General features: G+C 36.4%; 1 long non-coding RNA gene across 1 annotated transcript in view; it reads left to right on the forward strand.

Moving 5' to 3' along the window:
- The window catches only part of LOC114008079 (uncharacterized), a 54,611-nt gene that overhangs the window by 20,768 nt on the left and 10,763 nt on the right, over positions 1–23,080 (forward strand). The window contains exon 2 of the long non-coding RNA XR_003549641.1: positions 280–435. This is a non-coding gene — a long non-coding RNA (uncharacterized LOC114008079). The remainder of the gene's footprint in view (positions 1–279; positions 436–23,080) is intronic.

Raw genomic sequence — 23,080 nt, forward strand, 5'->3', positions numbered from 1 at the left:
AACTATATATATATATATATATTTTATATATATATATATATATATAATATATATATATATATAAAACATGAAGTTTTATTTGGCATATATATCTCAAAAAACTGACCCTTACTTCAGATGTCTACCAGTTGTAAGATCCCAGGTTACCCAAAACTTCTGTCTGATTTGGCTAAAAATTGGGTTTGCCACAACTCTTTTCCCAGGGTTCAATAATCTGCTAGAGAAAGTCACAAAACTGAAGAAAATAGTTTACTTAACTGTTGTCAATTTATCACAAAGGATAAAAGGATACAAAAGAACAGCCAGGTGAGGAGAGACAATGGGCAAGACGCTAGGGAAGGAGCACCAGAACGTCCCTGCCACCCTTCAAGTAATTCAGTAACCTGGAAGCTCTCCAAGACCTGTCCTTTTCGGTTTTTATGGAAGCCTCATTAGGTGAGTATGAGTTATAAGTCACTCACTATTGGTTATCAGCTTTACCTTTAGCCCTTCTTCCCAGAAGTTAAATGAGCAGGGCTTAAGTACAACCCTCTAATCATATGGTTTTGACAATCTGCCACTGTCCTGAGGCTATTTAAGAGCCCCCTGCCATCAGTCATCTCATTAGCACATAGAAAACTCTTCACTTCAGAGACTCCCAAGATTTTTAGAAGATGTGTACCAGGAATCAAGGCAGAAACCAAACACGTATTTCTTATCATGTCACAGTATCACAGGGAGAGTTTTCTGGGTTGGCTCAGAGTTAATAGGACTTACACCGTCATATACCTGGACTTGAGTCATTTCCCCATCCAAGCAGGTCCTATGTATGAAGGTGTGGGTAGAAAGGGTTTTGGGACCTACATCACCATATACAGTACAGAAGGTGGGTAATTTACATATTTTTAAGGGTATGTAATCAAGAGTATTACATAAATGGTGGCTAATACATTTAATAGTGTCTTAGTAAGTTTTCTGTTGCTATAACAAAATTCCTGAGACTGAGTGATTTTTAAAGAAAGGAAGTTTATGTTTGGTCATGGTTTCGGCCACTGAGAAGTCCAAGATTGGGCTGCCATTTCTGGTGAAGACTACAGGCTGTCTCGTCTCATGGTGGAAAAACAGAGGGCAAATGGTTCATGGGAAAGTAAGAGAGGAGAGTTTGATGTCACTTTCCTATAACAATCTGAGCTTGTAATAACTAATGCACTCCTTGAGAATGAACTCACTTGTGAATGAGAATGACACTCCTCCATTGATATGGGTGAAGCCTTTATGCCCTAATCGCCTCCCATTGAGCCTCAGCTCCCATTATTGCCCTACTGAGACCAAGCCTTAACATGGATTAGGGTTGAAATTAACCATATTTGGGACCAGCAGATGCCATAATGGTTATGTCCCTAAACTCCCACAAAGTAAACCGTGTTTTTATTTCTCAATTTGGTGGCTTAAAATTCACACCAGGCGTGTGTGCATGCATGCCCAAAATCCCAAGAGGAGAATGAAGGAGAAGTGATTGTGACATGGCCATTTGCCCTGGAGAGCGATTTCTTGCCTTCCGTTTTGCTCCATTTTGACATACACATTTATGAAACATCATGACGCTTATTTTCTCTTGGCAGAATGGGATAAGATGGCTTTTCTGTTAGGAATCTTGTAACGACTAAATATGATCATGTGAATCAAGTTGTTAATACATACTCGTCAGATGCAAAGCTCTCAATAAATTTTTTGTTTTTATCCATATACATCCTCTGAGTCTCCCTAATAAATAAAGGCAGTAAGCTATTTCTAAGCTTACTTAATTTATGCTATATCTAAGCATAAACTATTATATGATTTTTGTTTAAAAATCTGTCTAGAAGTAAAGGAAGATAAAGCAGAGGAAGTGGCAAGTTGAAATCATCACATTTTGGAATTTGAATGTTTTCTTAAACTTCCGTCTATTTGAAGTTTACAAGTAACCCAGTTAAACATAATTCTGTATGGTATGTGTTCTCTCTCTTCAAGGTCTAAGCATGAGTTAATGGGAAAAAGTGTTGTGGTTGTGTTACTGGAGGGGGAAGCATGGATAGAATGCATAGCTCTTGGGCCTTGGTCTCTAAGATTAGAGACCTGTCTCCAAACACAAATAAAGCCACAGCCATGAGAAAAAAAAAGTAGGAAAGGACTAAAGCTTTAATTAGTACACTTATGAGAGGGTTGAGTAGGCAAGCTACCAGATGGTAATTGCACCCACAAGGGAATGGGGACTTTCTTTAATTGTGAGATCTTGTCATGAATATTTAAGAAAGGAGGTCTGTCATTGTTCATGGCTCTATTGTTTGTTTCTGGGGACTTTTGTTGCACTGGCACACTTCTGGCATGAGAAGAGGAAGTCTAGTGCCCAGTAGAGAAAAGTCATAGGTGCGCTCAGAGTGGAAGGAAGGTATGGACCTGTGGTAAGGATGACTTTACCCATACCAGACTAGAACCCTCAGAGTAAGACCACATATAGGCCAAGTCACCTGGGAAGGGGGCAGATGGTTACATTCTCTGGGTCCTCTAATGACAGTTGAGAAGTAAAAGTCAGATAATCTTTTCCTTGTTGGTGCCAGGAGACCTGGCTGTAAATCCTGACAGGTGTGGGAGGTGTTAGATGCAATTTCTGTTGGAGTCTTGGAACATCCAGCTCATATCTATCTGTCTTCTCTAAAGAAAAGCTGCCTTTAAGACAGCCGTTTTTGTCTTCAATTATATTGCTTTCTACTTTTGATTTTGGGCCTGTACAATATATTTGTGAAGTAATAGATATATTTGCATATATATATATATATATATATATATAGTATACACACACACACATATATGTAAGAGAAATTAAAATTACATGCTTCTCCAGGAAATTCAGACAATGGCTCTTATGTTATAAGGATAATATCTTGTGGTTCTAAGTCAACACACAATTTACCTTGTTGTAAACCATTCTTTTTCCCCATGTAGTATCACAAACGTCTTGCATTCCAGATCAGTAATGGTCACTGTATATTATTATAAAGTTAATGCATCTTAGAATCATTCTGGTCTATGCTGTACATCATCCTGGGCAAAAATGTCAGCTTTGAGCTTGAAGCTGCTCTCAATCTGTCATCATAAATGATAAATGAGCATTGGAGTCTTATTTTCTATTGTACATTATTGTCCCTACAAGAATGCAAGACCAGCATATCTTGGCTTGCTCACAAGACCCTTTATGAAGATAAGATCTTTACTTGAAAAGCAGGGAAACTTACATTTCTAACTCAGTAAATAATGTAAATCTACTAAAGTTTTGGTTCATTGCCACTGGAACTTAACCTAAGTTTTATTTTTCTATATAGATCTCAACTTAAGCATTTCAATTATTTTAAATTCTGTAATTCTTGGTGCCTGAAGTTGAACTGGTACCATTTTTTTTTTTCAAAAAGATATTTTGGAACACTTGTCAGCAAATAAGATATAGGTAAATGTTGAATGAGAATTCCCCATAGGTCTCACATTTCTACATCTCTGTTGAGCAAAGCATTAACTTCTGTTTGCTCTGGACTATTTCTTCATGGATTTTTTTTGTGTAGTGAATAGTCTTACAAGATAAGGATTGTATCACCTTCTGGAGCAAATAACAGATCTGCTCATAGTTTTAGAAGATAAGAGATGTCTCTCTCCAAAGCAAATATCAAGAATGCTAATTGTCCAGCCAAATAAAACAAGGTGTCTCTCTAGTGCACAAGGTAGGCAATGCTACTTGCCTATTCTAAAAATTTGGGGTTTCCTAAACTCTATTTTTTCCCTGTACTACAACCCACTGAGCACAGATGTATCTATCTAGACCCAACTGTGCTATTCTGAGGATTTAGAAAAGGATAGAAATACACTGAAGTCCATGCTGTTTATTGTGCTATGAAAAAAATACTGTTCTTTTTTTTCTGATTCTGGACTCATTCCTTCTGCCAGTTTCTTCCATGAAGCTTTGGTAGGTGAACTTCTTAAGTTACAGGCAGGATAAAATCAGTACCCTTCACAGTTTGCGACAATATGTGTAAGAAAATGCAAAGGATTCTGAGGATTGCAATGGAAAGTTTACTTTAAGAAACCAAATGCAACACAAATAAACAACACATATTGATATATTTATTTAGATTATTTCTAATTCATCATTGATTTTAAAAATTCTATTTGCCACCAAATTTTGTGCAATATAAAATACGTTATACGAGGACCAGCAGTTGGTGTAAGGGCTATGTTGCTGGACTCCCATGTAGACAACCTCTGTTCTAGTCCTGGACCCAGTGGTTTAAACTCATGCCAGGCATGTTTGTGTGAGAATGAGGAGAATGAAGAGGAGAATGAACGAGAAGGGATTGTGGCGTGGCCATGCCCCCAGGAGGTGATTTCTCGCTTTCTGTCTCTCTGTCTCTCTATCTCTCTGTTTTTCTGATGAGTGCACACACCCTATAGCAAAAACCGTATATATAGAAAAAACAGTATATATATATATATATATATATATATATATAATATGGCTGAGAGTGGAGCAACATCAATATTATTATGAAGGGATCCTTGGAACAAATATTAAAATATTTCTTTAGAAATAAGATATAATGTGTGTGTATGTGTGTGTGTGTGTAATGATTATTATTGTAAGTGATGTTTATATCAGAGATGTGTAATACTTAGAATAAATATTAGTAAATTAAATATATTTACATATATACATTTCTACACTGTTGATGAGAATGTAAATTAGCTCAACCTCTGTGGAAAATTATATTTCGGTTTCTCAAAATCCTGCAAATAAAACTTCCATTTGACCCAGTAATCCCACTCCTTGGTATTTACTCAAAGAATAGGAAAACACTCAATTGGAATGACACTTGCAGATCCATATTTATGACAGTATTCTTGACAATTGCTGAGACACAGAGCCAACCGAGTTTACAAAAACTGGTTTGGAAACCATGGTACCTTATACTATGGACTACTATACAGCTGTAAGAACCAGTGAGATCCTATTGTTTAACTAAAAATGGATGAATATAAAAGACTTAATGATGAGAAAAGTGAGCCAGACTTTGAAAGATACACATTGAATATCTTCACTCAACTTGTACTGAGTGTTTGCACTTTATGACAAAGGCTGAGCAATCTGAAGATGTGATGATGGGTAGGATGGGTGTGGACGCTAGAGACTGTAAGAGAGGAAAGTGGTTGGTAGTATGGATAGTGGGCGTGAGAAAAATGTTAGGACAGTAATGTCTGCTTGCAAATGTTATTTATCTCTTAAACTAGTCTGCAGATTGTTTCATGACTGCTTTATCAAATTATGGAAGTTCAAGTGCAATATGACATTAGTACTTGAAGCCTACAAATGATAAACATTTTGGTATTTTCTGGAAATAGTTTATCGTGTACCTGTTCATTTGTTTGTCATCAAAAGAGCACTTTGCCTAAAAGGACTGACAAATGTGTAAAATGTTTACAATCTTTAGTGAAATTATCATTAGTTTGTATTAGTTTGTATCTGTGTTATGTTTATAATATTACCTTTTTTGCTATATAAAACTTTGTACTTTGAAGCTTGTATATGTGAATTTGCAAGGTAAATTTATTTTGCCAACGTTTTCTGAATGAACTGAATAAAGTTTCTGTTATAGCATGCAAAAAAATTAGAAAATTTTAAAAATAAATAAATAAGTTTAACTTTATATGTTGAGGAATGCATTCTAGACCTTTTTGAAATGAATTTGGCCATAATACATATTTGACTAGAGATTTAAAACTCTATATCCTAATTTCATTTTAATGGACTATTAGTATTTTCCTGGAAGAAGGTTATAAGGACATATTATAATCTTATTTATGTGTAATAGACCATGTTGTTTAACCAACATTGGTTAAAATTTGTAGGTAACTTTTCCAATCCCATTTTTCTATTTTTAACAGCACCTGTAGTTTTGCAATAATCCGTTGTCACTACATGAGCACACACTTTGCTAAGCCTTGGCAATTCTATTTCCCTTGGGAAAGCTCTGTCTAGAATGGGATTTGGATGCCACTTAAATTAAGGAGGTGTCAGGGCAAGTTCCCTTACTCTGAACAGGAATCACAGAAGGAGATTCTTTCTTTTTCCTCTAATATTTCCATATGATTTGTAAAAGTACAATGTGAATTTCTTTACTTTTAAATACACATTAACCAATGTTTATAGACTTATATAAATTATCATATGTGTCCTTGTGTCAGTGGAGATTTGTGTATTGCATGAATGTCCAGGAAAGAGAAAAGGGACTAAACGTCATGGCAGCAGTTAAATCTGACCTCAGACAGAGCTAAAACACACGAGGTAATCTCCGAGGTCTATAATAGTGTGATAGTCTCACCAAAGCAATATCTCCATCAGATTTGCCTACTACCAAAGGTCATTTCTTATTAATCATCCCAATTATCTTCTGCAAATAGTAAATAATAATGTAATAGTATTCAAAGTCTGTCCTTTTTAAAAATATACTGTGCGATCTTTTTTTTTCATGAGAATGTCGCTCAATCTTCATATTTTAAAATAAAGAAAATCTGGCTTGCCTTAGTATAAGGCAATAGGCAACAGAACACAATTTTGCTGCTTGGACCACTGAGTTTTCTCACCACACAGCTGTACCTGGAGGGATTCCATGTAGTGCCTATAATTTGGTTTGAAAATCACTACAAAGTGAAGATTTGTGCCTAGGATTCTGGTTGCAAACAATACAGAGTGACATCTTACTTATGAGCCAGTGGGTTCATGCTAGTATTAAGTGCCCATCATGTCCTCATTAAATATGTACATGTGAATCAGTATCAAACTAAAAATTCATTTCTCACAATAGAACTAAAAGTAATGTGTTTTATTGATTCAAAAACACATCCTTAATATAATCGTTTTTTCTTAAAATCAAACTGATCCCAGGTTACTACTTATTATAAAAATGTAGTCTTGAAAGAGAAACAATTTATAAAACATTCTTTATTATAGTACAGTCTCAAAATCACTTTTATTAATATGGCTATATTTGATAACAGCATAATTTCAGATAAGAAAAGAGACTGTAAGAGAGGAAAGTGGTTGGTAGTATGGATAGTGGGCGTGAGAAAAATGTTAGGACAGTAATGTCTGCTTGCAAATGTTATTTATCTCTTAAACTAGTCTGCAGATTGTTTCATGACTGCTTTATCAAATTATGGAAGTTCAAGTGCAATATGACATTAGTACTTGAAGCCTACAAATGATAAACATTTTGGTATTTTCTGGAAATAGTTTATCGTGTACCTGTTCATTTGTTTGTCATCAAAAGAGCACTTTGCCTAAAAGGACTGACAAATGTGTAAAATGTTTACAATCTTTAGTGAAATTATCATTAGTTTGTATTAGTTTGTATCTGTGTTATGTTTATAATATTACCTTTTTTGCTATATAAAACTTTGTACTTTGAAGCTTGTATATGTGAATTTGCAAGGTAAATTTATTTTGCCGACGTTTTCTGAATGAACTGAATAAAGTTTCTGTTATAGCATGCAAAAAAATTAGAAAATTTTAAAAATAAATAAATAAGTTTAACTTTATATGTTGAGGAATGCATTCTAGACCTTTTTGAAATGAATTTGGCCATAATACATATTTGACTAGAGATTTAAAACTCTATATCCTAATTTCATTTTAATGGACTATTAGTATTTTCCTGGAAGAAGGTTATAAGGACATATTATAATCTTATTTATGTGTAATAGACCATGTTGTTTAACCAACATTGGTTAAAATTTGTAGGTAACTTTTCCAATCCCATTTTTCTATTTTTAACAGCACCTGTAGTTTTGCAATAATCCGTTGTCACTACATGAGCACACACTTTGCTAAGCCTTGGCAATTCTATTTCCCTTGGGAAAGCTCTGTCTAGAATGGGATTTGGATGCCACTTAAATTAAGGAGGTGTCAGGGCAAGTTCCCTTACTCTGAACAGGAATCACAGAAGGAGATTCTTTCTTTTTCCTCTAATATTTCCATATGATTTGTAAAAGTACAATGTGAATTTCTTTACTTTTAAATACACATTAACCAATGTTTATAGACTTATATAAATTATCATATGTGTCCTTGTGTCAGTGGAGATTTGTGTATTGCATGAATGTCCAGGAAAGAGAAAAGGGACTAAACGTCATGGCAGCAGTTAAATCTGACCTCAGACAGAGCTAAAACACACGAGGTAATCTCCGAGGTCTATAATAGTGTGATAGTCTCACCAAAGCAATATCTCCATCAGATTTGCCTACTACCAAAGGTCATTTCTTATTAATCATCCCAATTATCTTCTGCAAATAGTAAATAATAATGTAATAGTATTCAAAGTCTGTCCTTTTTAAAAATATACTGTGCGATCTTTTTTTTTCATGAGAATGTCGCTCAATCTTCATATTTTAAAATAAAGAAAATCTGGCTTGCCTTAGTATAAGGCAATAGGCAACAGAACACAATTTTGCTGCTTGGACCACTGAGTTTTCTCACCACACAGCTGTACCTGGAGGGATTCCATGTAGTGCCTATAATTTGGTTTGAAAATCACTACAAAGTGAAGATTTGTGCCTAGGATTCTGGTTGCAAACAATACAGAGTGACATCTTACTTATGAGCCAGTGGGTTCATGCTAGTATTAAGTGCCCATCATGTCCTCATTAAATATGTACATGTGAATCAGTATCAAACTAAAAATTCATTTCTCACAATAGAACTAAAAGTAATGTGTTTTATTGATTCAAAAACACATCCTTAATATAATCGTTTTTTCTTAAAATCAAACTGATCCCAGGTTACTACTTATTATAAAAATGTAGTCTTGAAAGAGAAACAATTTATAAAACATTCTTTATTATAGTACAGTCTCAAAATCACTTTTATTAATATGGCTATATTTGATAACAGCATAATTTCAGATAAGAAAGAGATCAAATTAATACCAAAAAGAAATAATCACATCAATCTATCAAATGAAATTCTTTTTTGGGTGGGGGCAATTATTTTGATAAATAATCAGGCAGTAATTCTTAAGAATTGACTTCAACCATAAAAAATCAGACTTGCTCCTGAACAAAACATTCTATTAGGTATGAAGGAGGAAATTAAAAATGCCTAGCACTTGACTTCTTTTTTCATTTCCTTTTGCTTTGATCAAAGTAAGCAAAGTGATACTCTATTGAATGTGCAGAGACGCCGTATAGGTAAACATGGGCCATTTAAAACCGTTCATCTCCAGTATTGCATTCAATTTACAATCTTGCAGAAAAATCGATAGGTCTCGTTCTTTTCTTGTCTCCCCTCTTTTCTGCTAGCCTCATGCCATTAATCTGCGTTTAATGGGCACACCAACCTTAATGGATGTTGTCTTTAAGGTAATGGAGGAGTTCTGCTCTGGAATCACTAATCTCTGTGTGGCACCTTTCTTTTCTGGGATCATAGAAAGACCTAGATTATGTTCTAGTTTCTTTTGGCCACAGTTCTCCCCACGGTCTGCTGAAAACATTCGTATCAACTCCAGCCTTCAGACAAAACAATATTTTTATAGAAATGAAAAGGAATCATGGAGAGAGTGTAGCATTACTGTCAGAGATGATAAGTCAAGTGAAGGTAAACATTAACAAGTATACTGGTTTCTAGTGGCAGAACCAGTTATTCATTTCTTAGTGCTATTCTATGCCAGAATGGGAGTTAAGCAATTAAGCACTGTCTGTTTAATTTGACAAGAGGAATCTTCATTTTTTAAAAAATCTGATTCCATCAATTCTGCCTGAAACTCTCTAATGACTTCCTACTGAGCATAGTGTTAAATCAAAGCTATTTATCACAGCTTCCACACTTTACATGCTGAGAGGGTGCCTCGTTCTTTCTTTCAACTGCTACCATGTTATTCTTGTTCACTAGGCCAGTCTCATCACCTTGAACCCTTCTGTTTTGAAGATTTGATACTTGCTCTCCTCCCAGACAACTCCCAGATTTTTACAGGGTTGGGTTCTCATCTAGTTCTCTTTTTGGCTACCATCTTCTCAGGGAGGCCAAGGCCTTTCTCTTGTAGGGTCCTGTTAAAATTCTTGAATGTAGACCAGAGATTTCTGCATTTTTTCTGATGTCACTTGCAGTTTCAAAGTCATCTTATTACTTTAGTTAGCAGTTCCTTTTAAATACATCAGTCTGAATATATTTCTTTCCTGTCCTCTGAGTTGAGTCCTGCATGAATCATGATGTTTTTTCCTATGGTATTTCCATCTATTTTGAGGGAGAGGCTGTTTCAGAATATGTCATTTTCCAGAGGTACTTATATTGTATTTTATTTGGTAAACCTAATTATATCTTCCTTCCTTTATTTACTCTGAAAAGTTGAATATCAATGAAGAATGCTTAAACAATAGATTGGATATGTGTATATTGTTAACCTTAGAAATGCATTGTGGAGAAGCTCACATAAAGGCATATATGTCCAAGGTTATACATCTAACAGAAATATTTTCTAAATGCCAACATCAATACTTGCCTTGCCTTCCAATATGCAAAATCCTGCTCTGTTAATATTGGAATGATGACTTTCATAGTATTTTTTATTCTTTATTTTACTACTGCTATTTGAAATAAACAATTGTTACAGGGCACATGTGCTCACCAGAGAGGGAGAGAGAGAGAAAGCTCTTTCGAAGGGACACAACCACGCTACGATCTTTGTACCTCCATGCTCCTTGTAGAATTTTGGGCACGCAGGTGCCTGGTGTGCTTTTCAAGCTGTGGGGTCCAGGAACCCAAATGCAAAAACAGCCATGTGACATCTAGCCACCATAACCATGATGCAACCAGCTGACCCCTGTCTTCTTTTGACATTTTTGTCCTAAATTTTTAATTAACTATATTCATTAGGCTGGCAACGAACTTCTTGGGAGTAAAAGTAGAAGATCTGAGATCTTAGATAATATTTTGTATTGTCAGAAAATATAATCTTTAGTTTTGTATCCAGAAATATGTCAGATCAGGGAGGAAAGTGAAATAATGGTATTTTTAAGAAGTAGTAACAGGGTCCAACAAAGTGGCACTGGATTCCCACGTTGTCCACTACAGTTCAAGTCCCAGACCTGGTGGTTTACTTTCTCACTTTCCTTCTTTCTTTCTTTTATTTTTTTCTCTTCTGGGATGTGTGTTCACCAGAGAGAGAGACAGAGACAGGGAGAGGGGAAGTGAGAAATCAACCCGTTGGGGGATGGCTATGCCACAATCCCTTCTCCATTCTCCTCTTGGGATTTTGGGTCACATATGCACAAAAACCCACCATGACTTTCAAGCCATCAGATCTGGTAGTTAGACCACCATCAGCCATGTGGACTCCAGTGCCATAACCACTATGCCATCTGCTGTCCCCCTTACTTTCTGTATCTCTCTCTCTCTAATAAATTCATGTGCCTATAGCAAATTAAAAAATAGTTATAATAATAAATAAAATTACATAAATAATTCTTAAGTTAAAAAAACTAACAATATTTGCCGCCTAAAAAATGCTATTTAAATATTTAAAAAACTTGTGGGTAATTATCTCAAATTTAATGTAAGAGATTCAGGTAGAATTTAAAGGTATTTGAAAGTAATGATTAACTGAAATAAACATCGACTATAACATGCAAGAATAATATTAAATAAATGTATCTAACACTTCTGTGGCAATATGCCACACACAGTTTTGAGCAATTTGTAAGCATTAGCAAAATTAAATTATCCCTTCAAGATTTTGAGGAATGTACTATTATTTTCTGTGTTACAGACAGAGAGGGGCCAGCAGGTGGCATAGTGGTGCAAGTGCCGGACTCCCATGTGGCCCATAATGCTTTGTGTATCGGTCCAGGAGACTTGAAACTCACACCGGGCACATATGCATGTATGCCCAAAATACAGAGAGGAGAATGAAGGAGGAGGGACTGCAGTGTGGCCATACCCTGGAGAGGGATTTTTCACTTTCTCTCTGTCTCTCCAGTGAATGCATGCATCCTATAGCAAAAAATGTCTCTAAAAACAAAGATAAAAATAAAAACAAATAAAGAAATGAAGAAGCACAACATTCCACAGCTACTATGCAGCAGTGCTAAGATTAGAATGCAGTCTGGTCCCGTCATTTGCACTATTGAACAGTATACCTGTGGTTTTTCTTAATTTGTGGAAAACAAGAAATATATAATAGAACTCTTGATGACAATAGATACAGCTGAAATTGTCTCATATTCAGATCAATGCAGCCCCATTAGAATTCTTTAAGGAAACAAAGACATCACTGCTTGTTTTATTTACATGATCTCTGTAAGTTAAAAACTACCCAGTATACCCATTAGCATGATGATAATGTAAGTTTTTGGCTGTATTTCTCCAGTATTTCATGAATGTCTCTAGAGTCTTTGAAGGTGGGGAATAATAGAGAATGCTCATTTAAAATAAAATAATCCCTTGATTATAATCTTTTTAAAATCAAGCTGAGCATTTGAAGAGAGGCCTCTAGGGATTTTATGACCAGTTCCAAAAGCTATTTACTGAGATCTTAGCTATATATTGATATTATAGTAAGATACTTAACATAAAATTAAAACAAATCATCATTGTTTGTTTTTCACAGCCCAAAGGTACAGAACTTTCTAGAGTTGATTTAGTTGGCTTGAGAGCACATGGTCTGCTAATGGAAGGGTAAAATTTGACCTCCTTTCCTTGGAAACCAAGATCAAACAGCTCTGTGTATTTGCTCTTATAACTTGAGAGTGAAAGATAATTGGGTTGGTTTTTAACTTATTTCCACAAGAAATTTTCAGATAACGATACAATGCCTGGAGGGTTATTCAACTTTTCAATTGAGAATTTTAAACTTATTGTAGTACTTAGCAAACAACCTGGGTATCCTTTAATTACACAAAAAAAAAATAGAAAGAAAATGTCCAAAACTAATGATTCTTCCCCCCCCTCCTTACTTCCTGTGAAAGAACTTTCTTAATTACCAGTGGTAGTCAAAGAGTATCTTTCAATCCTTTTTCACCTTTCTTAATTGCAGAAATTTCCCTGGACATGTTAGAGTTTTTGACAAGCAAATAACTTAGCCTACATGACCTGTAACTTTTCTTTAGCTTTCTTCATCACATTCCCCGTTATTATTATTAAAATGTTTGAAACTTGTTAAGAGTTCATTGATCAATTAATGCACTCTAGCCCTCATGACAAAAATGGAGGCCTCTAATCTTCTTTCCTCTCTCCCACTCTGGTTCAATGTATTTTTATTCATTCACTTTGTCCAAATATGGTAATCTGATAATGACATTTAGGCCTTCCTGCTGTTTTCTGCATTGCCTTGCCTAGTCTATAGTTTCTTTGCTGACTGGCATAATATGCGGTGTTTGTAAAAGCTACCAGCTGCCTTAGACAAGTAGATGGTTTTGAGATTTGTTTCAGAGAAAAAAGACTTTATTTGGGATGACAGGACAAGCGATACTAAGCAGAGGAAACCCAATAAAAACTACAGCAGGAAGGGTAGGTGATATTACATCATCAAAGACAACCCAGTGCCAGAGTTGAGAATCGGGGGGACTGTACACAGCAGAGGATGCAGTCGTGTGGTGCTAAGGGAAGGAAGACTCCAGGGAAGAGCGACAGATTCAAATAACTAAATTCCTGAGTCCCACATAGGGCCAGTTTGAGATCTATGTTATATGAGAAACCATAATAAAGTCTTTGAATCCCACTATACTGAGTTCTTGTTCTGAAATCCCTTAGTATTCAGGAGGCTGCTCTCCTCCTGGGAGGATTTCTCCAGGAAGAATGGTTTCTGTGTGTTAATGACAAGTAGTTGCAAAATCTAAAGTTCAAGGTGGCAAATAAGAATAATTCCTTGAACACTGAGGGTATTCTTGGTCACAGATCAGAGTAAATGCCTGAGACTGTTTTGAGCTAAGAAATTAAGTGTAGAGATTCAGAAATGTTAACGCATTTTTCCTTTGGAAATTGTGAGTGCTAGGTTTTATTATTACATTGTTATTAAATATTACCAAACTTAGCTGACTTTAATCTTACCAGGCTTAATTGACTTTAAGCAATCTAAGCGTTCTTAGTCTCAAACTGACTAATGAGTTAGTCATAACCATATATTAATACTTAGATCCTACACTACTTCTTAATATCTATGCATGTTTCCAAGAGTATAAATGCTACAGTATGAAGACTTGAAAACTTGAGTCAGAATTTGAGAAGACTTAGTATTTACCAACAGCTTACGTAAAGAGTCTGATATTTGAAAGGCTCATGGTAAGGACACATTTCCTTTTCATTTTCTTAGATTCAAATTCTATCATCCCATCAAGTTGGATCATTACAAAGCAAAGCAAATGGACTGTGTTATCTCTGAGCCCCACAGACGTGCCTTCACTGAATCATGATTTACTGTTATGGCCTCTGCTTGGATAACTCAGCCAAAGCTGCCAGACCCTGATTAGATCATGCTCCCTACAGGCATTAAAACAGCCGGGGGAAGGGAGGCATGAGACTTGTCCTCATACAAAGAAAGCGCTGAGGCCGAGTGCTGGGAGGTTTTTCTTGCACACTCAGAGATGAACAGAAATATGATTTGGCTTCTATTACCAAGATTTTGAACGTTAGTTTCCTGTGTGTATGAGGCAAGTTCAAAAAGTTCATGGAAAATGGGTTTAAAATATGAGTTTATTCTGGTGCCAAAAAAAAACCTGCTTGAAAGCTGTGCATAATATGCATTTTTCTTGAAGTTTTTTTTTAGCTGCCAGAGAGCACATGAGAGAGAGAGAGAGAGAGAAAGAGAGAGAGAACGAGCTCACCTGCTATTGGGGTGTGGTCATGCTATAATCTCTTCTCTATTTCTCCCTCTTGCTGGGCTCTGGGCAGGTATGCCCTGGTGCCTGATGTTTATTTCAAGCTGCCATGTTGGGATTCTAACTGTGATCAGCCATGTAGGAAATGTCTCTGTTAAGCACTAAGTTTTGGGACCATCCCTCATAAGAGGTTTTTTTGAAGACCCCTTGTGTATATGTATGTATGCTGAAAAACATACAGTTAAAAATATTAGTCATTACTTCATCCTGGGATATGTAGGGCTAGTGTTATGGCAAAGATAATGTTAATAATAATATTACTTATTCATGTTTACTTGATTCATTTTTAAATGGATACCATAATCACAGTATTAATAAGGCTTTTTATGGCTATGTGATACAAAATTAAGACTAAGTCTGTGGCTAAGAAAGAAACTATTAAAAGGCAGAAATCTTTTTGCAGTGTACTTGCTTCTGAGAAAAAAGAGAGAAGAAATAAATGTGGACATTTTAGAGATTAGCATAAACATACTTGAATTTTAGTTGAACTAATTTTCCCCAAATATTAAAATGAGAAAATAAAAAGACAGAAAAGAGGGAGAGCTTGAAAGAAGAAGGACAAAAAAGAGGATTAAACATGGGTTTCATAGTAGCAATGAAACAAATGATCAAAACACCATAACACCAAACTATGAGAGACACAGTTTGTATGTCCCCACTCAATATATATCTAATGACTACCCTCTCTGACAGAAACTGAAAGATTGGAAGGTATAACAGCAGGGAAGGCAGCTGTAGGTAGTAGGGTAATAGGGAGAGGAAGGGAAATGGGAAAAACCCAGTACGTCTAATTGAAACAATGTCTTGGTGTCGACTGATATGCACTGTATTCATGCTGGGGATAAAACTATGTTTTGTACACTGTAAAGGTATATGGTGATTAAATGTAAATAATAATTTTTTTTCTTTAGAGAGAAATTTTTACTACAGGGTGTGTGTGCTTGCCAGAAAGACAGAGAGAGACAGAGAGAGACAGACAATGAGAAATCACCCCCAAGGGGGATGGCCATGCCACAATCTCTTTTCCTTTATTCTTCTCTTAGGATTTTGGGTACACATGCACATGGTCCCGGCATGGGTTCCAAATTGCTGTGTCTGAGACTCAAACTTCAGTCGACCATTTTGGTGTCTAGCACCTTAGCCACTATGTCACATGCCAGTGGTTTTTTGTTGTTGCTGTTGTTGCTGTTGTTTGTTTGTTTGGCATTATATCTAATTTTAAATTGCTTCAAATATTTTTAAGTTTTAGATTATAAATTATAAGAAGTATGTTAGAGACTTAGATCATATTTCTTAATTATTCAATAAGAACATAAGAACAAACATTTAATTTTTTTTAAAAAGACTTATTTCATTTATTGTTATTTTTAACTTGATCAGATAGATAGATGAGAGAGAGAGATAGAGAGAGAGAGCTAGCTGCTGGGTTTGGCCCTCAAACCATGGTCTGCCAGGAAGTCTAGCGCTTTAACCACTGTGCCACCTGTTGGCCCCAAAAGCAAATTTAATTTTAAAGATTAACAAAAATCTATGATGCAGTTGAAATTATTCACAACATTAGATAATGCTGATAATGTTCCATATGTAAAATTACATCACAACATCATAAACTTATATGTTATAAAATCACCAAAACTAAAAAATTCACTATGTGATAGGACTTTAATAATACTCCTGGTAGCATCAGATTTTGAAGCAATTGGTTTTCTGTGGAGAAAACAAAATGAAGTATATGGCATAGTTTTTGTGGAAATGAGTTAATGGTGAAAAAATTATTATTGTGCATAGACAAGGATAAACGTGATCATCAAATTGTACTATATTTGTATAAATAATCTCCAATGTCAACATAATTACTACTTAAAAAAACAGCATAAAGTGAGTCAGCAGGTGGGGTTGTGGTTAAGGCCACTGGACTCCCACATGGCCGACCATGGTTCAAGTCCTGGACTTAGTGGCTTGCTTTCTCTCAACCTCTTTGTCCCTCTCTGGTCATATTAAAAGAAATAAGTAGATAAATGCAATAAAAATAATGCTAAATAAATAATTCTTTTAAAAAGTAGCATAAGGAACCCACAAAAAGATGTTGCTATATTTGCACACCATTAATACTTCAATCTACATCGACAGGGCTCCACCAAGAAATCCATGTGTATTGGAATAGATTCCAAATATTCTGCCATATAAGCTGACTTCTTTGTGGTAGCACTGGTTTGTTAATTTGGCAGTAAGTGTGGTATTTCATCAGAATCCTGACAGGTTTTTGGCTCTTTCTTCACATATCCATCAACAATAGGACATGAGCAGAAATTCAGAAGTATTGTTACATGGAGCGATGATCTTATTGGGGATAAACCTCAGAACTCTGCTATTGCCTTTACCATCAATTTATTATCATGTTTTGAGTTTTTCCCATAGAGTACACATCCTCACTGTAGAGAAACAGATACAGTGCGAGGGAAAGTGAGAAATCACCCCCTGGGAGTATGGCCACACTACAGTCCTTTGTCCATTTCCTTCTGAGATTTGGGGTATGCTCGCACATGCACCCAGCCTAATTTACAAGCCACCAAGTCCAGAACTTGAACCACGGTGAGCTGTGTGGAATGAGTCCAGTGCCGTAATCACGCACCACTCGCTGGCCCCGCTTTTAGCACCAATTTGATGTTGTTTACTTTTTAGCATTCATGTATGGATGGTTTCAATCTCTTCTCTCTTCAACAAATATGCTTTATGGAAGAAGGAAATCATCTTATTCCGTCATGGTCTTGAGGAGGCCTAAGAGGGTGCCCTTCTTCACAGGGATAAAGGATCATCATTAGCCCATATGGCAGTGTCATAAGAGTTAGAACAAGACGACCTTTTGTCCAAACAGAAAGTGATTCGTATGCCAGACTCCAGATTTGGCAAGTAGCGTGCAGGTTAGACTTCATTCTCATCTTTTTCTTTTGATGCAGTGTCCTTGCACAGGGATCAGCCTATACATCTGTCCTGGCCTGCCCAGCTTGGGAGCCTCCTCCAAGAGCATGGGTGACCTAACTGTTCTGCTACTGAGTGATCTGAATGGGTCTGGGCACCAGTCTTTCCTCAGGGTTTAGAATGCCCCAGGTGCAAGCTGGGCAATGCGAGGGTACTGTTGGACCCAACTTTCCACAAGCTTCGCACTGCCTAGCTGCCAGTTCCCACAGCTGCCTTGGCCTACAGCTTGCTTGCAAGGTCTCTGGCACATTTATATCTTAGGGAGATCAAAGCTGTGGATTTATGCCAGCTGGAGGGCCATTTTTCAAGGATTAAAATTTCCAAAGCTCATTAATATAGGCTGCTTTTAGGCAGGCAAAAAAGCATAAAAAAATTAAGTTTAATTCCCCCTTAAGTCTAACTTTAATAGTTGAAGTTGCTGAACGTTGGCATTTACCTGTTTTCAGTGCGTATTTGCTGGTTAATGGAGAGACTGCTAGTATGAAAATGGTAGATAATGGAGTATCTCAATGAATTTGAGGTAAATGTGTCAATATTGAGAGCTAGCTATATGAAGTTTAGCATATGTACAGGCCAAGGACCAGGAGTGTGACTTGCGCAGAAAAAACCTGATTTAGGAAGTCTGAGATATTCAAACCTGGCACATTCTAAAAAACTTTAGGCATAGTCAGCCCTGGGAGACAGTCTCTAAACCTAGGGATCTCCTTCTCAATAACAATGCATTTATGTACCTGATTTCCTGGGATGACAGCAGGGAGTGTATATTAACACTATAAATTTTGAGAGAAGAATTTGGGTCACTCTGTCTCACTTTAAATTTTGGAGAGGCTGGAGACAGAGTAACTCAATCATCCAGGTGATTGTTCCACACCCACAGGGCCAACTCCCAATAAAATCTTTGAAGACCAAAGCCCCAGTGAGCTCCTCTGTTTGAAAATACTCTGCAGGTGGGTCGCACACCATTGTTCAGGGAATCGAACACCGTCCACACAATTCCACTAGGAGCAGACAGCTGGGGCTTGGACCTCAGCTTGTCTGGGTTCTGCCCCACGCATGTTTTACCTTTGCTGATTTTATCTGTATTCTGTTGCTATAATAAACCACAATCAGGAGTGTAACAGCTGTTTGAGAAAAGCTATTAAAACAGCTTTTTCAGGCTTTCTGCCACAGACGATGACAGGTTCATGACCACTAGGGCATGATCCGTGTCTCCCTCTACTTCTCTTAGAAAACCTGAGTTTACTTCCTAGACTTTGTTCATATGTAATAGGTCATAATTGAATTAGAAGACCTGGCATCCTTACATAAACCTTCAAAATCTTTTTTCCTTCTTCTGTTTCCCCTCCCACCCTGGTTCTGCAATTCTCACTACTGGAAGAATACAAGAGCCTTGTATTGGAACAAATAATGTGTACAACTACTGGTTGAATTCGGACTCCATGTTCAAGACAAGGCCACAGTGTTCTACTGAAGGACTTGGGTCTTGAGTTGAGACAGGGGTAGGATCATGCAGTTTCTATGGTGACCGAAGTGGCATAAGCTGCCAGTATAAGATGTAAAGCTAGGGGCTCTCTGCTGTCAGGTTTTCTGCCATGTGAATGTGATGGGTCTGTAGAGAGAACAATGGAGCAACTGCCTAGAAAAGAGCAGAAGTGGAAGACAATGAAATAGTCTTAATATTTAGTCTTTTCTATGGATTCTTCTCAGAGCTTAGTTCAACCTGGTGTCCTGGTAGTCTGTGATGACCCTCTCCCCCTTTACCTTATAATTCATTAGCCTTTTTATTTGAGCTAATTCAATTTTGAATTTGGTCTTCTTCAATGAGAAGAATCTTATCCAATGCATACAGACCTTTTCCTTCCTCTGCATTTCTACTTTCCTTTCTGTGCTCAGGGTGACTTCATATTGTTAAGTCACTTGTGTAAAATCACAGAGTAATATGTTAAATTCCTGTGTCAAAGTGCTAGTGACAATGGGATACACATTTCAGGAATATCTGTCATTTGTTAAAGAGATGATTTGGGGCCAGCTCCATGGTGTAGTGGTAACGCATTGCTCTAGACAAGTCAGATCCCACATGGTAACCTCAATTGGAATTCCTGGTCTGGTCACCCTGAAACCCTCCAGGCACATGTGTCCAGGAACCAATCAGCTGGAGGACTGAAGAACGGGCATCATGATGTTATCAGACCCTGTGGACGGTGATCATCTCTTTCTCATTCACTTTCACATATATATGCACATGCTCTATAATGAATGAGTAAAGAAACAAATACTAAAAAATAGATAATTTAAATTTTTTTAGAAAGAGATTTTTTGCTACAGGGCACGTGTGCCCACTGGAGAGGCAGAGAAACAGAAAGTGAAAAATCATTCCCTGGGGGGATAGATACACCTCAATCCCTTCCCCTCCATTCTCCCCTTGGGGTCTTGGGCATGCACACACAGATGCCCAGCATGAGGTTTAAAACACCAAGTCTGGGGTTCACATCATGGTAGACTTGCAGGACTCCAGCAACACAACCATTATGCCATCTGCTGGTCCCAAAGATGATTTTAATTTTTACAAAGTAATGCATTTCTACTGGCATAATTTTACCTACTGTGGCACCAAGGGACAGAATTTTACCTTAGAAAGAGGGTTAGGTCAGCCTCTCACTGAAACTGTATAGGTGCTTGATGTTTGCCATCATGTCCCAGGCTAAATTTGAGGGATTGGTCAAATGAGGTTGATAATTGCTCATTCTCCAGAAGAGGTGTGGAGTTTGGGCATCCTCTGACTATTGCTCCAATAATTTTGCTTTGTCTTCAGGGAAAGAAGCAGGCAGGCAATCTTTTTGAATGCTTTTGAATTCAAATCTGAATGCTTTAGCATGGGGAAGTGCAATGATGGAAATCTTACTAGCATTAAGACAATGATAGCTACATTTCTTTAAATCGAGATCATTAAAATAAAATTACACTGCTAGTCTTTATATTCCATTTAATAGATTCTATAATTAAAATAATGTTCTTGTTTAAAACATAGCCTCATAATTCCTAAGGAGACATTATTGCTTATCCAAATATTGCAAAATGTAAACAAATTTCCACTAGACTGCCCACACTATAAAAAAGAAATCGCCTTTATTATTTTGTGTACTGCTGAAGTACTTAATAATACATTGTAATTGGATAATTTAAAGTTGTTAATATAATAGATGCCCCAAACACTCTAGATCAAATAAATATTATGAATTTATGAATTTCAGATCTATTGAATATAATTACAAGTGTAGCAAAATTATAAAATTGAGGTATGCAGATGGCGTAATGGTTACATTGCTGGACTCCCTGGACTCCCACGTTGTCAACTGCAGTTTAAGTCCCAGACTCGGTGGCTTAAAACTCACAATAGGCATGTGTGTGTGTGTGTGTGTGTGTGTGTGTGTGTGTGCCCAAGATCCCGAGAGGAAATAAAAAGAAGGGATTGTGGCATGGCCATCTCCCCTGGGGGATGATGTCTTGCTTTCTGTCTTGCTCTCTAGCAAGCACATATGCCCTATAACAAAAATCTTTCTAAAAAACAAACAAATAAAATTGAAACCATTATATATGTGTATTTGCATTCATTGAAGAAGCTATTGGATGAGACCAGGTGGTGCATTGTGGTGCAACAGGACCTACATAGGTGATGTCCTAGATTTGTTTCTAGGACCTCCCTAAGTATGCCAAGTACAGGCAGGTGCCCCTGATCTGGACTGGCTGTGGTTTGAGAATCCTATTGAGGATGTTTGTCTTTGTGTTCCTGTCTCTCTGTTTTTGTGTCTCCTGTGGAATAAAATAAATAAATAAATAAACCTTTTAAAAAGGTATTTGTACAATGGACTTTATTTTGCTTAAATACAAAAGGTATACTACAAATGAAAAATTACCTGGGCCTTATTTTCCTCATTTTTTGCATTGGGAGTTAAAAGAAATTCCTCCTAGCTATTTGTGACTCAGGAATACAAAGAGTGTAAGACACTCTTGTCACCTAATAGACATTATTTTTCTTCATTACATATTGTTAATTTCAGTGCTACACATCTACTTTTTCTATTAAAAATTATATTTTTTTTACTAAAATTTTGCTCAGACTATAAAGATAGAGAATTAAACTACAACAGCCAGTTGGAAGTAAGCTGTTCTTTGTACCACAACATTTACGTACTCGGTCGTGTACTCCAGCTTAGACTTCTCTAGTGTTACCTCAGAGCCACTGAGCCAAGTGTTTTGGGTGAAAATCTCTGATGGAACTCTTGATGACAGAAAAGAGAAGAAAACCCAAAGATCAATACACGTGAATGTTGCTGTTGGTGAATATGGTGGGTTACTAGTTTTGTTTGTTTGTTTTTTGTTTATTTGTTTGGTTGAACTCAAGCCTAGAAAAGAGCTCTTACTTTATTTATTAAATTGACTAAAAGTTAAAAATTAATTTCATCTTCTAGCCTGAATTGATCCCAAGAAAGATCTGTTATCAGATTTCTTTTTTCCATTATATGAATATAGTTGAACATGTGTATTTAGACCATCTATGTCCAGGGGATTTGCTATTAACTTTTCTCGCCAATTGTGTGATAAAATAGCATTTTCCCCTGGGTAGATTGCAGGCTATCAGTAAGATATTGCGATATTTTTCTTTAAACGTTTAGCGAGTCAATCTATGCAAGTTTGCACATTGCATATTCATACTGGTAATACTTAAAATACTCTTTTTCAGTGTGTTTTTTAAGGATTGTTGAAATACAATATTTTGAATATGTAAGTGAGAGCTATTTACTACTTTGTTGTATGTTAAAATATTATTTCCGAATATTTGGAAATGTTTTCTCTCTTCTTGCACATCTTTATATATAAAACCCTAGACTTGATATATAGCTTCCTTTTCAGCTTAGACTTTGTACCTGATAAAATGAGTTTTCTGGAAATTGTACATATGTAAATATAAATATCTATATTAAAAATAATTACTAATGACATACAGTTAACTAACAATGATAACAGGGCCTTGACTTTCAAAACCATAAATATTTAGAACAAATGAATGAAGTGTGAAGTAAGTGAGGAATGTCCCTAGTAGTATCGAAAGCTGGTATATTTTTCTCTGTAGAAAGTTTTGAAACATCCTCAGAGATTCAAGTGATGTTTGATAATTAAC

Source organism: Tupaia chinensis, unplaced genomic scaffold (genome assembly GCF_000334495.1).
Source record: "Tupaia chinensis unplaced genomic scaffold, TupChi_1.0 Scaffold000281_1, whole genome shotgun sequence".
Lineage (NCBI taxonomy): Eukaryota > Metazoa > Chordata > Mammalia > Scandentia > Tupaiidae > Tupaia > Tupaia belangeri.